Source organism: Athene noctua, chromosome 2, assembly GCF_965140245.1.
Source record: "Athene noctua chromosome 2, bAthNoc1.hap1.1, whole genome shotgun sequence".
Taxonomy (NCBI): domain Eukaryota; kingdom Metazoa; phylum Chordata; class Aves; order Strigiformes; family Strigidae; genus Athene; species Athene noctua.
The window spans coordinates 62044382-62066024 of NC_134038.1; the positions used below are offsets into that span (position 1 = coordinate 62044382).

General features: G+C 35.1%; 1 protein-coding gene across 1 annotated transcript in view; it reads left to right on the forward strand.

The window, feature by feature from the left end:
- DOK6 (docking protein 6) overlaps positions 1–21643 on the forward strand; it is a 256018-nt gene that overhangs the window by 165911 nt on the left and 68464 nt on the right. The gene's annotated exons all lie outside the window — the stretch shown is intronic.

A 21643-nucleotide genomic window follows, 5' to 3' on the forward strand; every position in this document is an offset into this window, starting at 1 on the left:
AGATAAATTAGATTAGCTTCTCATTATAAAGACAGAATACATGGTCTCTCCATAGACTTCTGTTTGTTGAATATTACTTTTCACTATATTAAACTCAGTGCTCAAAATAAGCATTAATATCTTATATTTGAAATGAGTTTAAGCTTCCTCTGACTTTTATCTAACTGTGGTTGAATTGTCATTCTTAAAGTTTATGAGTCTCACTGTGCTTAAACACTAGTGTGGTATAATTTAACTACTTTTGATGTAGAGGAAATTAATTCTGGATCATGGAACAGGCTCATCACCCAGTATGAATGGAATAACTTCCGTTAATGGTAGATATTACTCTTTTTGGATGTTCCTGATGACTGATTGCCACCCTAGAGTATAATTGCAAGCAGGAGTACAGAGAACATTGTGAACCCATAAAAAGGCTAGCTCTTTTTTCTGCCTGCAGTTTTAATCCTCATTGCCATTTCCATCCTCAGATCAGTTTTAAATGTCCGTGGAGCTCTGTTTTGCCTCCCTTCCATATATTTTTTAAGAATTTCATATATTACCATTAGGTCCACTGCCTTTTCTGTGTGTTTCTGCACAGAAATAATTCTGCATTTGTCTCTGTCTCCAGTGATTTTTCATCTTTTTTTTTTTTTTTTTTTTTTTTTTTATGGTTCTAGACTTTTCTAAGTTTATTATACTCCCTTATGCAGAGTCTGAATTTTCTGAGTCAATCTGTGAAATTACAGGTGTCTCTACTCTCTTGGGTTAGCCACACTGCCTTGTTAAAAATCTTCATATGCATTTCAATGTGTACTTATTCAATATCATTAACAAATATTCACAAAAGTACAGCTGGAGATCACAAGCAAAAGCATGGATCATATGGACCCTACAGCCTAAGGAGGTAATAACCAAAATCCCTCTGCAGTTTCTTATAGATGGGAGCTACCACTTAACTCGTAACTTTTTATATCCGGACGCATGCTACCAGAGCATTTTAGTGCTCTGCTACTTTTCTGTGATGACTTTGCCATTAAAAATCATTAAGACATCATTGCTTTTTTTAATTTAGTATTGTTTTACTAAAAATTAGCAATGGCTGACCCATTAAAATTTAATTTCAATGATTAAGCTCTGGGGCTTATTCAATATACGATCGTAGCAAGAATAATTTGCTAAATCATTCCTTCCCCTAGGCTTCAAACTACCTCATGTGAAACTAGTTCAAGCAGCATACCTGTGCAATACCAGAAAACAAATAAAATGCCAAAAACAATGCCTGAAACCCACCATATTATTCTGAGGAAAAACAATCAATCAAGCAAACAAACAAACAAAGAAACAAAAACCTTAAGATTTAGCTTTGTCCCATTCTTTGTGAATATGCCCCTTATCTGACTCTTAGGCTGAATTTTTATTTGAATTTGTATTTGCAAGGATGCATTTTATTAAAGGGGAAAGGGTTATTTTTCATAAAAAAGGTAATGATTGAGGACATACTAATGTTTGCTTATTTGGATTAATATAGCTGTGAGTAGACTCTCTTCTTGTAATTGATTCTGAAGGAAACTATCTTTGGACATGGGAATTGTCATTAACTAAAATTAAGCTGTTAAAATTAATTCAGATTAATCACTTGAAGCTAATTTCTTATACATGTCTCAAAATGTAGGTGCGTCATTCTCTACGGTGTTTTAATTATGAAAAAAGTCAGTATATATCATGGTGAAATTCTTTTTTTTTTACAGGGTAGTTGCTTTCTGTACTGCTCTATTTTTATCTATGGCACAGCAGTACTAACAAACTATGCATAGTGATTGTATATATTCAACTAAAATGTGATTTTATCTCTGCTTTTCCAAGCCTCCTACAGTATTTTAATTCCATACTAGTATCTGAATGTCATCTTCCCCTACAATCTATGAACCATGTAACCTGATGAAAAGTGGATTGTTTTCCTGTGTTTTATTATTATGAGCTAGCTCTGCCTTTATCTATCATGCTTTATTGTCTTTGATCTAATTCCTCCCTTTTGCTTGCTTGGTAGTGCTTTATCCATCTGATTTGGAAATGTATAAAGACTAGATTTAGACTGGCAAAAAAATGTCGAGGTAAAAAGTAGGACTAGAGAAAAGATATTATCTTCAATAATGCCTGAAGACTATATAGGGCAACACTAATGCACATCTTAAAATCTGTTGTTAATTTGTTTGGGGGGTTATTTTTATTTTTTAATCAGCATCTTTCTCATCTTTCTGAGCATGATTTTCATTGTCCCTTGATCTGCTAGTACCTTACTATGGTAAATTCGTGATGCATGCTGTCTTATCAGAAGTGAAGCAGTCATCCATGTTTTATGAGAATGTTATGCAGTAAAAGTGTTGTTGCTTTAATTTTTCCCTAAGGCTTAAATATTATACATAGACAATTGCTTTAAAGGAAATATTTTTAAATAGGTTCTAATTTTTTTGCTGAGTTTTAACAGCTATGCAATATATGTGTATGAGGTTTACATGAGCATTAAGAGCTCAGTTTTATGTATTTGTTATCCATCCTCAGTTTTGGTATTACTTTGTTTGAGAAAATAAATGCCTTCCATTAAAATAAATAGACTTATTCACAAGGAGATACGATGATAAATAAATGGATCAAAATTAACCTTTCAGACGATTAAATTTATCTTTTAATAAATATATTGCTTTGCACTTAAATGGAATATGGACTCAGATATGTAAAACTAAATTGTTCACTTGGTTAATGAAACGTAATAACTACAGGATTTGGAGGATGTCTAAAATACAGGAGGAATGAACACAGATTCTCTTAAACTGCCAGATTTTTCTGTTTAGTTTTGCACTAAATTAGAGTTTGTAAATATGTATTTTCACACTATCTATGAAGTTAGACCCATCCTTATTTTTCATTATTCAGTAAACCAATGGAATTAAATATTTCTTGCACAGTGATTTACTTAATTTGTGTTCTTCCCTATCCAAACTCTGCTGAGATTTGGGGGAAGCACAGTTTTGTGTGATTTAGTTCCATGCTGGATGGAGAGATTCTCATTATTTAAAGTATCTGATTAGGGTTAATCCCATGCGATCTATCCATCAATCAGAAAATAGTAATTCACAACTCCATTAGACACTACAATAGCTTTGTAGTGATTAACACTGTGTATCTAACACAGTGAATGGATCCACAGTAGTTCAAAACACCTAAGGTAGGAGCCTAGTATTTACTTTTTTAAGAACTAAACTTTCCACCTGACCAGCTTTGGATTTGCTTGAGGAATTCTAATGTTGAATCATCAATGAGTCAACAGGATTTCCTTAATATCTGGACAGGTATAATGTTCAGACACCTCATTATTTTGGGTATTGGAAATGTTGGAGCCACTGTGCATAGGAATGCAGTTGATCTGCACAGGTGCACTTATTTCTCTTCAGACTTTTGAAACTGCTACTCCACATACATGGGCATTAGTCCCTGACTGTCTCTGCACTTAGGCCTTTGAAATGGGAAGTGTGCTCCTTACAGAACTGCCTGCCCAACTGTCCAGATGAAGGTACTGTAAATTTGAACTGGATTTCATTAATTACATGCAATCCAAGAAACATGACAGAAAAGTAGTAAAACAGGTACAGATTAAATATTCTATAGCCCAGATCTGGTGTAAGGACACTGCTTTCAGACTTTCAGACTGTCACTGCCAAAGTTACAGGATTCATTCTGCTGATGTAAACTGAACAATCCATAACAAAGGCCTTAAGCAATGTTTAAAATTCACTCTCTGGAAACTGCAGAAGGCAGTTGTCCAAGCTTTCCTTTTAGGAAAACAAGCTGGCTGGGGCACTTTTTTAGGAGCATATGAGGAGACTCCAATTCAGAATTAAGACACTGAGAAAAATAAACACATGTGGACTCTTAATTCCTTTTGAAATATTCTTTCTTTTGCTTCGCTGCAATTCTGCCATTTACATTAAACAATATTTTCTATGTATGGAAGCTCTCTGGTCAAGTCTGTTAAGTTTTGGCCAGAAGTATCCAAAAAATAAGCCAAAGTCAAGCTGAAGTAACGTTAAACACGGTGAGAAAATACAGTGAGGGCATGAGGCTGTGGAAGCCCCAGCCAATCTTTGTCAAATAGTTTTATGTTTCCAGCTGAGTAGAGAGGTGGAGAAATAGGTTTGTTCTTGGAGTTCTGAGACCAGAATGAGCCACAAATCCATGATACACTCCTTCTGTTTTATAGACAAGGCACTGAAATTTAAATTTCAAGTATTTCCAAGTTAATTCACACTGTGAATTCAGACACACCCATTGAACTACACTAAACTCTTTCTCTTTATTGGCCTTTGATTTTTTTTTTTCTTCATCAGAGAAAATGTAATGAAATGTGGTATTCTCGGTCACTTCTAAGATCGGGAATCTGTTTCTTTGGTTGAGAAATACTAAGTTCAAGCATTGCAGAGTGGTGACATGGGAACTTGTCAGAATTTTTTTTCCATTTATGCAACCCAAGACTGACATACTCATTTTCTCAGTAGTAGATACACAGATGCCAGGGTTATCTGAAGCAGAAAGTTCAGTGTTTGCTTCAGGCACTACATATTACTGAAATCTTTCATTTGTCTGTCAGTCCTCTGTGGTGGTTTTTGGTGTTAATGTGAAATGTATTAGTCAATTAACCCTTAAAGTTAAGTTACAGGAAACCTCCTCTTTTTCTCTTATGTTGGGAGAGGCCCCTTATGTATGTGCCTCCTGAGACAGTTGTTCTGGGACTTCTTACACTGATGTACATATTAACTGAGTTCTATACCTCCCTGAAGAAAAAACTTCAGTTCTTGATTACTGGTGGGTTATCTAAATTGTGGATTAATTTTATCATAGGTTTATAATAGAATCATATATTATAAATAATTCTAAATATCATTATAAATCATAAACTTGTCATAGAATTTATAAGTCACTTTGAGTACTCAAGTGCAGCTGCAATAAGTAGATTTATCATTTCACATAAACATTAGCTTAGAGGTCTCAGTATCCCACACTTCATAGTTAAGTTTTTTAGGAACTTTTTCTTCCTTTACTCCTTTGTAATATTTTCAAAAAGCCTAATTAACCATTAGGTGAATTTTCTGTGGTTTTGTCTTATCTGTTTTCTCACTGCCTCTTCATTTCTTTCTTATATTCTTTCCTCAGGCGGTATGTATTGCTAAAATCTGAAAATAACTTTAAAAAAGAAACAGGAAAATCTTGTATGTGTCATCCCCTTGTTTTTTTCCATAATCACATAGCTCTAATTTTAGGAAAAGTGGCATTTTTACCACTGAAGAGGTTTAATTAGTTCCTAGTATTTAGCAGTGCCAAGGTTATACTGTAATATGTTGTAACCGTAGTTCCAGTCCTACCTTTTTTCCATTCCAACTTCATTCCAACTCTCAGCTTGCCTTCTGCCAAATTCTTGATCTGGAATAAGTTCCATGTTAGTCATCTGCTTCACTTAAGCCCTACTTAAAGGAAGTTATGTGTTTAACTCATCTACAGGCCTCTTATTCTGGTTTTGATCATGGTACCTAATTGAAGAACTCTTTTACTAGCAGAAACTAATATAGCTCATTGAAGTGATTTATAGCGTTCCAAGGCTCCTCTCAGGCTTCTCTAGCATTGGTAAGTTAGAGCAAGTTCCACCAAAACTCACATAACAATTAAATTCTCCACAGTATAATGAATATGGCAGAGAGAAGAAGGGATTATATACAAGCTACTTTATCCAAAATTTCTATTGTACCTTCTAAAGTGTTCTGCTTTTTTTTAGTCCCTCTTTTGAAAATTCAGCTATGATATACACACCTACAAAAGATTTTCTCCACTGACTAAGAATGCCTGAGACATTCCACTTTGCTGTGAAAGCTCTAATTTTGATGAGAAAAACAATGGCATCTCAAAAAAGACAATGTATTTAAAGAATAAAGTTGTAGTTTTCTCACAAATAGATTGAGAAGTCAGTGACTCCTAGGACAGAGCAGCAGGCTGCACAGGTGAAGTTATGTAGCATAGTAATGAACAAATTTATAAATACTAAATCAATAGGAATGAGCACATCACTAATTCATTAATTCACCATTACCTATCCATTAAATTTACTTATTCATTTGTACTGAATGAAAGATATGCAGTTAGAAAAACAGACACCCAAAATTCATCCAGTTAACACAAAAGACTTACAGCTCAGAAGAAAGCCATAATCTCTATGATATCTATAGAAGTGGCTCATATTTGCTTATTTTACAAGCCAGATGGCACACCTTGAGTTTTCAGCTGATCACTAGATATCCAGTATCACTGGTATAATTCAAATGTTACAAAGATTTTTAATAAAATTGCTAAGAATTATATTGTGCTTGCTGAATGTATTAACAGACAGCATGTTATGATCCTTCTGATGATTCTGAGTTAACAAGAACAGTGCCTTTCAACTGAAGTGCAGAATTTGCTTTCTCCCTTCATAACATGGTTTATGTCATAATCAAAATAGGACTTGTTTTAAAATATTTTGAGACCAGCCACCATTTTGCTTTCAGATGGCTTTACATCCACGCTTGAGCCCAGAAGATTTGTTATTTACTTCTCATATTCTAATTGTCCCTTTTTCACGCATATGCTCTGCTGTATGCATGCATTGCTGGATTAATATTCCTGATGCTGAATATGACTAACGAAGTTATTGATGTGTAGTATATGAGCAGAGAAGAAGCACATGAAATAATTCCTGCACTCTTAATCACATTAAGACTCACTTATTGTTTCAACTCTACATTTTAACCTTTGAATTCCACAGTGAACAATAGCAATAATTAATCACATATGACAGTTCGAATAACTTGAGATGCCTCAACAGCAGGTCCTTTTCTCTCCAAGAGTCATAATAACATTAACTGTCTACCTCAGGAGGACTGAAATATCTCAGATTTGAAAAGTAAAGCAATAAAAAAGCCCCATTAAAAAAAAAAAAAAAAATCAACAGCAAACCTCAGAAACTCATATATACAAAATGGTAATAAAATTCATAATGTTCTTCATCTTTTATTAGATACCATTTACAATAAGAGCCAGAGTGTCTATTTTAGCATTTAAATACGTTTAGATCTCTCCCTCAGCAAGCCTATTTGCATGAGCTAATTAAAAATGCTGAAACTGGGCACCTAATTATCTATAGAGAAAGTAGACAAGTGTTAAACACTTTACAAAGGGCAATGCAGAAGGCCACATTTTGCACGGGGAACCATCTAGCCAGCAAGAATGCTAAGCACAAATAAATCCCACTTTTCTCCAAAGCTTATGAATGTAGTATCATCAATTGAGGAGGAGATTTGAAATGTCCTCTATGTTGAGGCTGTGTACTGTACAAACATAGACGGAAGTAATCAAAATGCAAAGGCTGGAATTTGCACAACAAAAGAGCCTTTTGGATGAATATGTAGGAACCTGTGCAAACCCATGCTTGCACATACACACAGAGAGCACTGGAAAAGCATAAAGGGCCACAGTTTTAAACATTTGTGGGCTTCATTTGTTGTCAGGAACTGTGGTTCCTCTGCTTCAGCTGGAATATAAATTTATTCTAAAGGTCATTTTAGTGTCTGAACAGTTATCTCTTTTACATCACATGTGAAAAATTGCAATGGAAGTTTTATTTTTCTCTCAGTCTTGGGACTTGAGTATACTGGAATCAAGTTGCGTATAGTATGACTGCTGGTCACTACTTGTGAGCTGAGAAAGCTGCTTTACCAGTCTGGTCTTGGAAGGTTTGACAAGTATCTGCCCAGTTCCCCCTGTTCTTTCAGATAGTGTTAATTCATTGTTCTCACATATAATCAACTCATTTATAAAATACATATTGACATCTTTTTGATTACTAAGATATAACTTTTCTGGAGAATGAGGGTACCCAGCAACTTCTTTGCTTCAAAAAGAGGTCAATAGAGTTGTTTTGGCCTTTACTGTCATTCACAGATGTGTAGCAGTCCCAGAAATACGTCTGTATTCTAGATATAGTAATAGTGTGAGAGCAGAAACTCGAGTGTGGAAATTTCCATGGTGATTCTTTTTTTCAGTAGCTGTATTCTGGCTTTTCATTAGTAAGCTGAATACCATTACCAACAGAGATTTCTCTCTATATATATATGTATATTACATATACACATTTCCGAACATACTTACATATGTAATCTCAGTGCACCCATGACTGTGTTAGACTATGTGGAGGTTACTAACTTTTAAAGGGTTTTTTTTCTATTTCTGTTTTTTTACTTTTTTTTTTTTTCAAAAATCAATCTATAATCATTAAGGTAATGAATATTTTAATCCATTAACTTAAGTTCATTAACAATGTTATTAATTAGAAAAAAACGATTTCTGCTCTTCTGTAAAAATCTGTAGGTAAACAAATAATATTGAAAGTAAATGTATGGGGAGTTCACATTCATTTGCTTTTTGTGTTAAAATGTGGAGGGGGGTTAAATTTTATGTCCATAGAAACCAGAGGATACCTAGGATATCTCGGTTCAAACCATTCAAACATGCTAAAAAATTCTGATATAGATTATTCACTACTTCTCAACAGCTGAACTCTTAATGAAATCCAAGTTACTTTTTTGGACTAAGACAAATACACATGCATGTGAATATGTTTAAAGACACATAATATAAAATGTGTTCTTCCAAAAGTGGGTATATAACTAAATAGGAAGACCTGAAAGAACTATCAAACTGAGCATTTGTAATTCCTCTCATTTTTTAGATAGCCATGATAAATGCTAGTTGAATACAAATCCATGTGCTAAATCTCAGGTTTTGTTTTCACAAGTTCTTTGCTAAGGAGAAAACAAGCCTAATAATTGAAAACCATGTCACAGCCCACCTAGCATTATCATACATTATGCCCCCCTCAAGTCTTTTACTGCAACTAAGTGTCCTCTTACTCTAATTTAAATTAACTAAAGAACTATCAAAATATTGTCACACAGGGGAGATGGAGAGCACTTCACAGGCGGTGTCTGTTCAATATCATTCTGGAAGTGTCAGGCTATTTTTGAGGTGTGCTTGACTGGTCCCGCAGGCTCCTTTAATCTTCCACTTATTTATAAGTTACTGAAGGAAGGTTTGTCCCTTAGCCCCTGTTAGAGGAAATGCTATTAGCTACCGTGTCCCTCCTGATAGCACTTCTTTGCTATCACAATAAGTTATTACTATTATTACACTATTAATAATGCTGTACTCTGTGGTGTGTGATTTATTTCTGCTGTGAGTAGTCATTTGTCACATATTTTCTAAAAAGCTTCCATCTTATTAGAAAGAGGGGAGGGAGAGCATCTAATGGAATGCCTCAATCTCAGCTGCTCTAAACATCATTTGATCTTTCTGACTTTTTGGAAGAAAACTCAGTACAGTGCTATAATTCACTGAGATGTTTCATCTACTTGATTATCCTGTCAGTGGCCGAAAAGTCAAGTATAACATTGTACTTGCATGGCTTGCTTGAACCAGTGCAGCAAAGCAGATTTTCACATTTTTTTACTACTTTTTTCTAATTCTCTGTCCAGCTTAAAAAATATCCTGCCTTTAAAATGATACTTTAAATGATCCCTGGTACCCTTTTTAAAAACAATATTTTGGGATGAATGACAGGAGAGATTTTATTTTCCTGAAATGTGTGCTATTATGGCTGAAATTTCATCGAGCTGGCTATAAAAGTAAATAACAATTATCATCACTTATTGAAAAACTGCATTTATTAGTGCAGTATTTGAAAACTCAAAAAAATTGAAACAGTCTGACCATAAGTATAATTTACTGTCAGGAACGGAATTGAAGGGCAAAAAGTTTTATAGTTTAGGGAAAACACTGAAGTTTTTTCAGATGATGACTGAGGTTGCCAAACCTTTATTTAATGAACGATCAGGTTGGATCATCTATATTTCTGGTGACTTACTTAACTAAGAGTACTGTCACTGCCACGAGAGAATAAAGAGTGACAGCAGCAATGCAAACCAACACTAGTCTGGAAAGGACCAGAGTATGAGTACGCGAAGGCTGTTTTGCACACACATTGTACAGCAAATGGACCAGCTTGCTGGGACTAAAAGAAACTCGGGATTGGTGAAAATAGGGAGGAGGGTTTGGGGAGGCAGGCACAGAATGGGCTAAGCACATGGAATAGGAGGAGATAGGAATGTTGTGATGAAATACATGAGCTGGAAAGACAGAAATAGAGAGGGAGTGACTTCTGCATAAAAGCAAAGGGTAGCTGGTTTTCCGATGGAACACTGAGCAGCTTTTGAAATATATGTAGCATTTTAGGAACAACATCTAATCAGAAAGCCTGGAAGATCTGAGCAAAAAGTAGCAAGAAGTTGGACAGTACAAGTGCTAGTCATTGGCAGATGTTGACAATTCCATCTCAACTATTTCATTTCACAGGTACTTTGCCTTTTTATGTGAGGCTTCCATTGGGCCAATTTCTCAGAAAAAAAAAAAAAAAAACAAAACAAAACAGTCTGATTAGCTCTCAGCCTTAGAAGCTCAGATGAAATGGAGGGCAGCCAAGAAAAAAGTGTTCCATGCATGTGGAAGTAGTGTCAAGTAACTGATAAAAAGGACCATCAGAGAAATTAGAGCAGAAATAGTAATACACAGAAATAGAAATGTATATCAGCCTTTATCTTGAGACTCTTATTCTGTCTATGATATGAAAGATACCTACAATATGAATGTTCCAGAGTGACAAAAAGGGGAAATACTTCAAAAGCCTTTTTAAATGTTACCTAGGATACTTAAAATGGTTTTAATGCATACATGAAATAGCCACAAACATGCCCAAGCTATTATGTGTAAATGTCCAGGGAAGGCATGGTCATCTTTTGCTGCATAAGACCCATGAAAACCCATTATATATCATTCTGCACATAAGGTATTTGTACCCTTTCTCTTCTGCCACCTAGAGCACTTCCTTTTTTGGATAGCTATATATAAATGTTTGGTGTAGCAAGTAGGTATTGCATCTCTAGTTCATTTTTTAAATGATTTTTTAAACATGGCATACAGAATCATGGACAGAAGGGATTGACACATTCCTGTCTGCAGAGTACTTTCCTGACTGTTATAAATTTAATATAAAAATATTACTAAGTCAGTGTAGAACAGCAGAAGCCTAAACTCTGAAATATTGAACTAGACTAGCAAGCTCAAGTGTAAAAGTAGCTTGTTAGTGTTTTTTCACAGCAAAGGACAATTGATTTTTCATTTTGCTTTCTAACAACGCCCCAAGTTCCCTGGGAAGAGAGCTGTGCTTAAAAATTTTATGCATTAGAGAAGATACATTTCATACTTCTAGATTCTACTACTCCAAATTTGGTTTTCGGTCTTTGTTTTTTCCCCCTTCGGATGGACTTGTCAAGGTTCATTTCCTGTCAATTACCAGCATCTCGTGCTATGCAGAAAACTGGTCTGAAGGAATATTTGCCCAAAATAGATAGTGGCACATGCACACAATGGCCACAGTTCTTCCCATTCTTACTTAAACCTTTTTGTTTTAAGCAAAATCCTCTCTATAAATAGCATAAAAGATTCCTTTATCCAGTACAACATCAGTAGTTTCACACAGGACTCACAATATATATTTAACTAAGAGAACCTAATCAGCATAACTGATTGCTATTAACCAGAGGTGGAAATACACATTTATCAAAACATCAGAAAATGGCTAGCCATTGCATCCCATGAGGTTTTGAAAAGAAGATATGATATGAGATACAGGATATTGTAAGAAAATATGCAGGGAGACCATGTGTGTAACCATAATCTGAACACTGCTTTCTGCTTATTCTTTATCCTTTTGTATGCTTTTCCTGTCCTTTTTCTGCATTATTTGATATGCAATTCTTTGTGATGATTTCCTTTTGCAGGACTCACTTTATTTGTTTCTTGTTTTCACACTTCTTTTATCCACTTGTACCTTTCCCTACCCACTTAATTGTGTAATTGAAAGGAGTGTCTTTTTTAATATAACAAAGTTTTACAAAAAATATTTTGAGGGTTCTCAGGAATTTAGCAAGCTGCTACTTACCTGAACATAAACTACAGTTGATTTTAGCTATCGGGCTAATAAGAAATCCTGACAGAGAGGATAGAAGCACTGATAGAAGCACTAACACACGGATATCATATACACAATCAAAGTTGGAGTTATAGATGCCAGGTGAATACGGTGCGAGTTGTTTGATCCATAACAGAATTGCTACTGTTTGCAATTGAAAAAACAGGGAAAATCTGTCTACTTCACTCCTACCTGCCTTATGGCAAAGAGGAAAAGTTAAAGCAAGTGGGAGGGAAGTCATGTTTCCTCTCTAAATTAAATACCATATGTAGAAAATTGGTAGAAGTTCAATTAATGCTTTATACTTGTGGTGGGGGCTGTACATTTTCTGTAATTATTTTTTGATGCTATGTTATTATTGCACATCCATTTTACCACCAAAGGCATTATTTGACTGCTTTTGTCTGTATACATGTCTAGTTAAAGTTTGAACCAGAAACATGGCCTTCAGCTAAGATTTCTTACTGTCAACAGCTGAGAAATACAGCTTTTTTTAAAACAAAACAAAACAAAACAAAACAAACAATTCCTGCCTTGTCTCATCCCTGGTGCTTTTGCCTGTCTCGGGTTGATGCTGTGGCAGGCTACTCCCAAACTGGAGCTGAGAACCTGCCAGGTTTGGGATTAGTGTTGATGAATCCTTGGATATTTTTAACATATGTTAATTACTCAGTAGTGTACGTACATATCATGGTGAGTGTCTCTGGACAACTTTGTGTGCCCATAATATTTGCATATGACTTTCTGAGAATTCCTCTGTGGCCATAACGGTCAAAGCAGTAGCTCTCATACCTTGAAAATGAAGAGTGACATTGAAAGAAGACAGCAGTGCTTAAATCCCCATCATGATAAAATCATAGTGTACTGAAAGTTTCAGAGTGGTTGACCATAAATGCTTTAAGTGGCGAGAACCATTATTCATGGTGCGTTTAAAAGGGGAGGGGACAAGGGGACACTTAAAATGCCTTATTTTGAAGTAGTCAAAAAACAGAGCATAGAGTGCCCTTCATCATTTCTTCACACTTCGTGTGTCCCACTTTTTAAATGAGAGAATGCAACATTCATTTTGCATAAACTGGTAAAACTGATGTTTTGAATACACATTACAATTAAATTACTAATTTGCTTTTTTTTTTTTTTTCCTGTTTCTCGGTATGGTTCTAAGCCTGGCTCTGTATCAGTTCCTTAATAATTTTTACTTCTATTACCTTGATATTATTTATCCATCAGAAATGTTAATTGTATTAGTTCATTCCTGTTCAGTCCTCCAGAATTTTTCCCTCCTCTCCTTAAGTGGATATACTTTGATCAAAATGCAAAATACATTTCCTATGCTTGCTATCAAAACAAAAAGGAAAGCAATGACAGAAGCACAGTATCTGTCTGCATCATGGCAAGTACAGTGTGTTTACAATAGCATTCAATACATAGATGATAGGTTAATGAGGCATTGTAGAACATATATTCTTGTAGATTTTTGAATGTGGTCCTGTGTTAAGTTCTTAATATCATATTTGTCGGTATATGCAAAAAGAAAACCTGGGGGTTTTTTACGTCTTTTTAGTTTAACTTTTAGGTTGAGCATAATCAATTACTACAAATATTGTTGGCACATATTGATGTCCAGTGTCATAACTTCTAGGCACCCCAACTTCGTCAAAGATGAAATATAATAAACAAATATACCTATGCAAATTCTTTCCTTGGCTGTTACTATGCTGACATCTGTTAACTGGCAGTTGCTTCCTTCTTACAAAACTCGTTACTTCCTGAGAGAGGATCAAGTAAGTTCAGAATTGTGTCACAATGTGTTCAGAATCAATTCAGACTCTAGCGAGTATCATCTAAGAGAATTTCCATCCGCAACATGCCGGGCTAGGAGTAGTCCTGAAAATAACAGTGACTTTAGGGCTCCAAAAGGAAAAAAAGAAAACGGAGATCCCAAGCCACTAGGTTTTATTGCTTCTGTTGCAGAAGGTAGTGTTGCACTGCCACAGGGCTTCTGTATTATTACACTATCCTTTTTTTTAACTAGCAATGGCCTTATTTGAATTTTATATCAAACATTTTTTTAACTTGTCAAAGTCAACAGTATTCATGTAGATTAATGCTGCTTCACCTGTGTTCTGCTACGAAAGACACTGAGAGGAACTGAGTAATATTGTTATGGGATATTTGTCTTCATAGAGGAATAATAACTCTTAACAGGGTGGCAGAAGTCCTGTAGAAAATATCTGTATTTGAATATGATCCCAGCTTCCAGGACTTGGAACTTATATCCCTCTCATTCAAAAGTGAGATGAAAAATAATAGCCAAACCATGATGAGTGAAAAGATTTGATTTAAAAAAAAAAAAAAAAATTAAAAATTAGCTGTTTGTAGTCTTTGCAATCTCTTTATTTTTCTCAGGCCAATGTGTTTCATTCATCTGTTTGTTGTACAGCCAACCATAACTGCTGCTTCTGTGATAAGGTGATAATAGTAATATATGAGTTCTCGGTATATCTTTCATAGATCTGGTAAGAATAGATACTCATCCAAAACACTGTTGAATAGTATTTCATCATTATCAACAAGACCTGAGCTTTACAAACTAGAAGAACTAATTATCTAATAGTATTTTCATGTTCGTTCTCTTAAACTGTCAAAAATGCAAATAGCTTGTGTATTTAAGAACATGTCAATGATTGGGTTTATTAATCTCTCTTTGTTTTTAATAATGTGGGGTTTGGTGTTTTTTTTTAAAGAAAGTGTTAAGGGGTCAAAAGTCTCCATAAAGTGAGGGGGTTTGCACATACATATGCATTAATCACCTACACTGATTTGCATGTATAACCTAGAATCTTTCTTACTTGGAAGTGATAAAGCACAAACATCACACTTCAATCTTCCCCATCAAAATGTCTAGGTCATGTTTATTGAAACATCTATAAGCAGGAAGAGACAAAAAACATATTTATAGCCATAGTAAAGTATTTGGGATTCAAATTTTTAGACTCCAGAATATTGCTTATTTTATTGACTATAGCTTAGTTTCTAGTGTCTAGGAAATAGGAAACAGCCTCTGCACAACATGTTTACCATTATGTATGGATAGATTTCATAATTACATGTCAATCTCCACATTCTACCTTTTATGCATTACTTCAATAACATCAACTTTTCTGCTTTTTGTACAGTAAGTAGCATTGAGAATTATTTGCTATCTTTAACTCTTCAGCACTAGTTACATTTATTCTGATATATCAAAGTAATTAATGTAAATAAGAACATTTTAATGAGGATAGAAAACTTGGTAGAAACAAAAGTGTTTTGAAACAAGTACCAAACAGTGTCTTCCTTGTTATCAAAAATGAACCTTGGGAAAAAAACCTAAAATACAGTTTTTTCCACTGCATCTTATGATAGACAGCGATAAACCCCATGAAAATTAATTACAGAATTACAGTGCTAGTGGGCAATCATTGATATAGTCCAGAGAAAGACACAGCCTGCTTTCTGACCTTCCATTAAGCAAAAAGTAGAAAGCATTAGACATGCAGGAATGGGTTATTGTCTCTGATACACCCCACCAGTTTAGATGTGCTATCACAGAGGGCAGCGCAGACACGGCAAGTGTAGAGGCAGCACAAGCAATGAGAAGAAAAAATATCCCAAGTGGCATAATTACCACTTATACTGTACCGAAATCTCTCACGTCTGACAAAACAAATAAAAATATATTTTCATTAGAAAATTTTGTTTATATTATATTATATTATACCACTTAAATGGTCGTTCCATTTAGGCAGAAAAAGAAATCATCTTATCATGAAAAAACACTATTCACACACAGAAAGTCTCACTTTTAGAGGGAAAATTTGTGGAGTACTGCGTCTCTGTTCGGAAAGACTAACAGTGTATTCGTCAGATTAGCACACAGGAATTTTGTTACAGTGACTGCATATACTATCTTAAAAAGATGTGCAACTTGGAAAGTATTAAGGTCCTCTTGGAAGTATTGGAGGAGGACTGCTGAATTCTTCTGAGTGATGGAATCCCAGCTACCTGGGAGCAAATCATCACTCATTTCCACTCCCATCTCTGAACATTTTCCTTCTCAAAATTACAAAATATTGCCATAAATGATCTCAGGAGGAAAGCTGCTTTGATGGCATGAGAGATCTTCTGGTTGAAAATGCTGAGGATGGCTCAAGAAATATGAGATCTGACCTTGAACAAATCTTCAGGTCTAAGCTCCATGATGAAGTTACTGGGCCATATCAGAGATGTGGTAATACTCCATGTTCCCTGTATTAAGCCAATTTGAAGGAGATTCCACATGAAAGAAAGCCAAATTAAGATTAAACACTGCTATCTATATCTCATGAGCATGTTCAAGAACAGTGGAAAGTTACCCACTTCAGCTGAAGTGCAATAACATCACAATGAATTATTGTGGAGGAATGTCTATAGCCAACAATTAGTAGATACCATGCATAATTACTTTTTTGTATTTTATATTCTTGCCAGTAAATAACCATCGTTAAGGGTGGGGCAGGCAGGTGCCTAATATATCAGATAATTTTCATTGTTTGCTTCTCAGATCATAAAATTTCCAGGATACCCATTTGACACTCCAGATAAAACTCTGAAATGCTGACAGCAAAGCATAGAAATCTAACTCTTTATTCACATAAGGAATGAGTAACAGGCCGTGCTCAGAGTCTGTGTCTCCTTGTTCTGGATGTTGCCCTTTACACTGTTGCTGTGCTTCGTATTGGCAATCTTCATGTCCCTTTCACAGGACATTTTCCCCACTTTCACCAACCTTGTCCCAACTTTAGGTCTTTCTAACAATGTCTGCTGTCGAAGTCCTATACCTAAATTAATTACACATTGTGCACACTTCCCGTTAATTGTCTTGTCTCTGCTTCACTCATAGAGCTTTCCTAGGTCCCATACCTATCCTATTTATGTAATTATCTTTTTTCTTATTGATTCCCCCACCAAATGTATCCCTTTTTTGCCTGCCTTATTGTAAGTTAGGAGCCTTATCAACATTTTCTTATTTCTTCCTCTGTTTTCCTATCCTTTCAACATCTGACTTACAACTTTATATAAACATACCTAGTTTATTTTTCAGTTGCTTTGATAACTATTCCTACATATAAAGGGAGCTTTTTATCTAAATATGCCCTGCCACAAAGAGTTTATTTGCTTTCCTTGTTTTTTTTCATTTTCTCAGAAAAGAACAACTTGGGGACGAAGCAAGCTAGCATGTGTTGAAGGCTGGAATGAGCAAAGAATTTGGATCCTCAGGGGAACTTTGCGTTCATTTTATAGTGAGGTCTACTGGTTAGCTAGCCTGTCTTTAGTGTATGCTGTATGTAACGTTCTTGCACACAAAGAACAAACAAGATTTCTGTCAAAATGGCTTAGCTGCAGTTGAGATAACAAACAGGGAAAGAACAAAAGTTAGATATCCACAAGAGAGATACTGTTTGTGTGTCTCCACCGATAATCTAATTAAATTGGAGGCAAAATTGCTAGTTTCCACCACTTTTTAGAAAAACAAAGCTGTTGCAACACGAGAAATAAGTCTCAGTTCACAGTTAGATATTGCATACTAATTAGGTTTTTTGTGACTGACAGCCAAAGCTTCAAGGCTTTAAAGAATGGCTATTTTTTATTTACTACTCATCTTGTCACATATGGGACCAGACTTGTTACTGTCATATCTGACCACTTTCTTCAGCATACAGGAAGTAAGCACTAGCTAACTTCATTCCTGGGCCTTGAAATGTCTGAGTAAGCAGCTTCACTGTTTAAAGGAAATAATTTTTCTCATATGAGGTGTAGACTATGTAATAGCAATTACATCCAGTTTGGTACTGGTAACTTTTAGCACTTTGATTACTAGACAATAGCTATTCATGAGCTGTTCTCATTTAAAAATTTGAAGTCTGTTTTTATTTAAAGAACTAGAAGTGCTAAACTAGGGTAGCAGTTATTTATTATCTATTAGTTATTAATACTTGTAGTTGTTAATCATAATTAACTATTAATAGTAAACATTTTAGTGATGTTTTTTCAATGCCTGTTTGAGGATGTTGACTTTTTTTTTTAGTTATTTGTATGTAGTTTTATATACTTTTGAGTATATAAATTAGCCATTATTTCTTTAGTGCTAAATTGTTCATGGGTAAAAAGAAATCTTTCAAATCCAATAAAAAATTTGATTTAGATATTTGAAGAATTAAACATTTTCTAGTTACAATTGTCATTTATCCTTTACTTTAAAACAAGGACTTATAGCAAGTAATTTTTCTGAGCATCTCAGTTTTCAGATAAACTTTGCTACTGTGAAAATGCATTTTACCCTTAATCAAAATAGTGAAATTAATCTCAGATGTCAACTTCGTGTCCTCTCATGCAGTTGCTGAATATTGCACTGTTAAACTTTTAAAATATTTTGACCATGACATGAGAGCATGAACCTCTATTTGGAAAAAAAAATATCATTTGTAAATGGTGGTCAAGTCAACAAAGTTTCCTTTTATAAGGTAATTCTAACAGGTTATTATATAGTATGGATTCGGCTCTAAAAGACTGAAGTTACTGTAGTGAGCAGAAGCACTGGGAAACCGCTGTGTGAATTTGGGAAATGTTGAAAAAAATCTGACAATACAGGTGGGAAAATCTCTTTGGTTTGAACAGAAGCCCTACCTCTAAGTAAAAGAAAGAACTTTCACTGTTTATCTCTGAATCCAGTTTGTCCTGGGCCACAACCTTGTCCCTATTCCTTCTCCTGGCTCTTGAGACAGATATACTAACAATGATGGTTGTGAAAAGCTATGGCAGTATTTTAAAAAGTAAAAAATTTACCATGATTTACAACACTGTTTACTGGTTTTGCTATCTGTCCAGTTACATATTTCTGTAATACTACAAAAAAAATGCACTTTCCTATTTCAGTCAAAGCACTTCATACATTTTAATGTATTGAATCTTTAAATATCCCAAAGCATAGGTTAATGACATCCCTGTTTTAAAGTTGGAAAACACAGAAATAGACAAGCTAACATCAGCATTTTTCAAGCATCCGCAGACTGTTAAGTCTCTCATCAAAAAATTGACTATAGAAAATCAGTGAAATTTTTTGACAGTAAAGGTCATACTGAGTTGGTAGAGCTGCAGTGCATAACTGTGGCAGTTTCAGGAAAAGAAGAGGCCCATACCTTTGTCCTGCCTTTTCTCTACAGTGATTCTGTGACATGTAAAAGTTATGACGATGTTATTAAACTGGCAACTGAACAACTATGTGTGCTTTGGGCATAGAGAAATGTGAATTTACCCACAGTTATTTCATTTTCATTTGTAATAAAGCAACACATTAACAAGGCTAAACCTGAAAATGTAGCTTTAAATGGACAGTTACCTGTCATCTAGAAGAAGCTATAGAGAAAATAGTTTATTTGTTCTGCTGACTGTGTTTTGTCTATAAATAGAACAAGTCAGGAGGTGTCCTTCAACTCATGGTCTTGTTCATTCGTGTTGACCAGATAAGTAAAGGTCCTCTGTTTTTTCGGCAAAACTCCTAAGCTTAGGAGAGCACACTTGCCCCTTTTCCCTGCCCCCATCTCCATCATGCTTAGGAGTGCTTCTATTTTACTTTGTGTTTCCTTGTTCTAGAAAGACTGAATCTAACCCTAAAACATGCCACTGATCTTGGTGTGGTAACTAGAATAGAACAGAATAGAACAGAAAATACAAAAGACTAGTCTAGACTAGACTGGAATAGACTACCTAAACTCAGATGTTCATCTGAGTAAAGCATCCTGAGGAGCTGAACAGGAAAACTTCACTATGGCAAAGGGATTCATCTCCTTGGGAGGCAGATTACTAATAACAAGTTTAGATGGAAAAAAGAAAGTCTTATTTTAACAGTTTTTGCTTTTACATAGCTCAGACTTGCCAGGTACTGACTGCCTCATTCTTGGGGCCTTTAAGTCCCATTAAGCTTCAAAGCGAGTTAGTGGAATTCATCACTTTAAGAAATTATGCCCATAATTGCGACTGTGTGCATATCATCCATCGTTAGTCAGGGAAGCCCGCAATCTGGACATGGGGAGGCTGCCATCAATGGCTTTCCAATGCTGGCGTGACATGTCCACCACAGCCACCCCTTATGGTTGGGAAACAGAAGCCCCACAGTGCTGTCCTGTGTGGTGGGTGAGGTGCCAGGGCAGTGTCACAGCCCAATCCCCTGCCTCCACCCAGGGCTCACACAAGCGGTACAGACCCTTGTCTGATCAGCAGTGGTGGGGGTGGTTTTGCTTGGTTCAAACAAGCTGCTTAACTCCTGAATCTTAATCATGCCCCATTGCCTACTTCCTTATTTTTATCCCTGTAGAATTTTTCATCCTCTGAAACCAACAAAAAGATCACATTTCGCTTCAGTTTCTGAAAACCCGTCATTTTTCCAGACTTTCCATTTCACGGTATTTGAATTTTATTAAGATCTCTTTACACAAAAGCAGAGCACCAGCTATATGATGCCCTGAGGGATCCAAAAGGCTGTTGCCATAATGTCGCAAAACTCTGGAGACATATTATTTCTACCAGAAGTTCACTGGAGGATTGTGTCTAAGGGCATAAAATATCTTAAATGTTTACAGCAGGGATCTTGATCTCTGCTGGAATTGAATACGATTATTTTTTTTTTAATCTGTTAATTGGTACATCACATTATTACTGATCAAATAATCTTATTCAAATAATAATTTTGTCTACAAAATGGATTGTATTTTCATCTTGGGATGGAGAAGACTATTTTTATTCCAGAATTATGGATATTATTCATATGGATAATATCGTGAATTATCTGTTCTTAAAGACCATGACTTTCAACACTTCAGATGATCATTGCAAAGTATTTTCACCAGGTATTTTCCAGAAGAACCTCTATTTTATCTGTTTCTGCCTCCAATACATTCTGTTTTTCCCAAACACAGCTATGCATACGTTCTTTACAGGAGGCTCGCAAAAACATGTCTCTTCCAGTGAACAGTCAAAGGTTTTGTAAGTGTTAATAAGGTTTAATTTTCAGTGGTCAGCCTTGAAATCAAAAGCAACTGCTGAACTTTCAGTAATCTCTTATATAGCACAATAGTCCTGTTCAGATGATTTTGGAAATAAAATTATGTGGGAATCTGTATTCTAACTTGACAAAAAGATAAGTCTCATGAAAAAAAATTACTCCGTTTTCAAAAACCTGTAATATAATTGTGTGTATGTATGCATGTAATATAGCAGGAGACATATTTAAGTGATTATTTAATTAAAACAATCTGTATGTTCATCTAATAGGAAAATATTTTGTAAAATTTAATGATACATTTTAATCATACAGAATCTGGGATGCAAAATCTAAAGATATTGATATTCAAATACCTGTTAGAAAGTTAGACTCTTCAGGACATATTCTTCTGAAATGCTTTGTAATTCTGTATGCCTTGG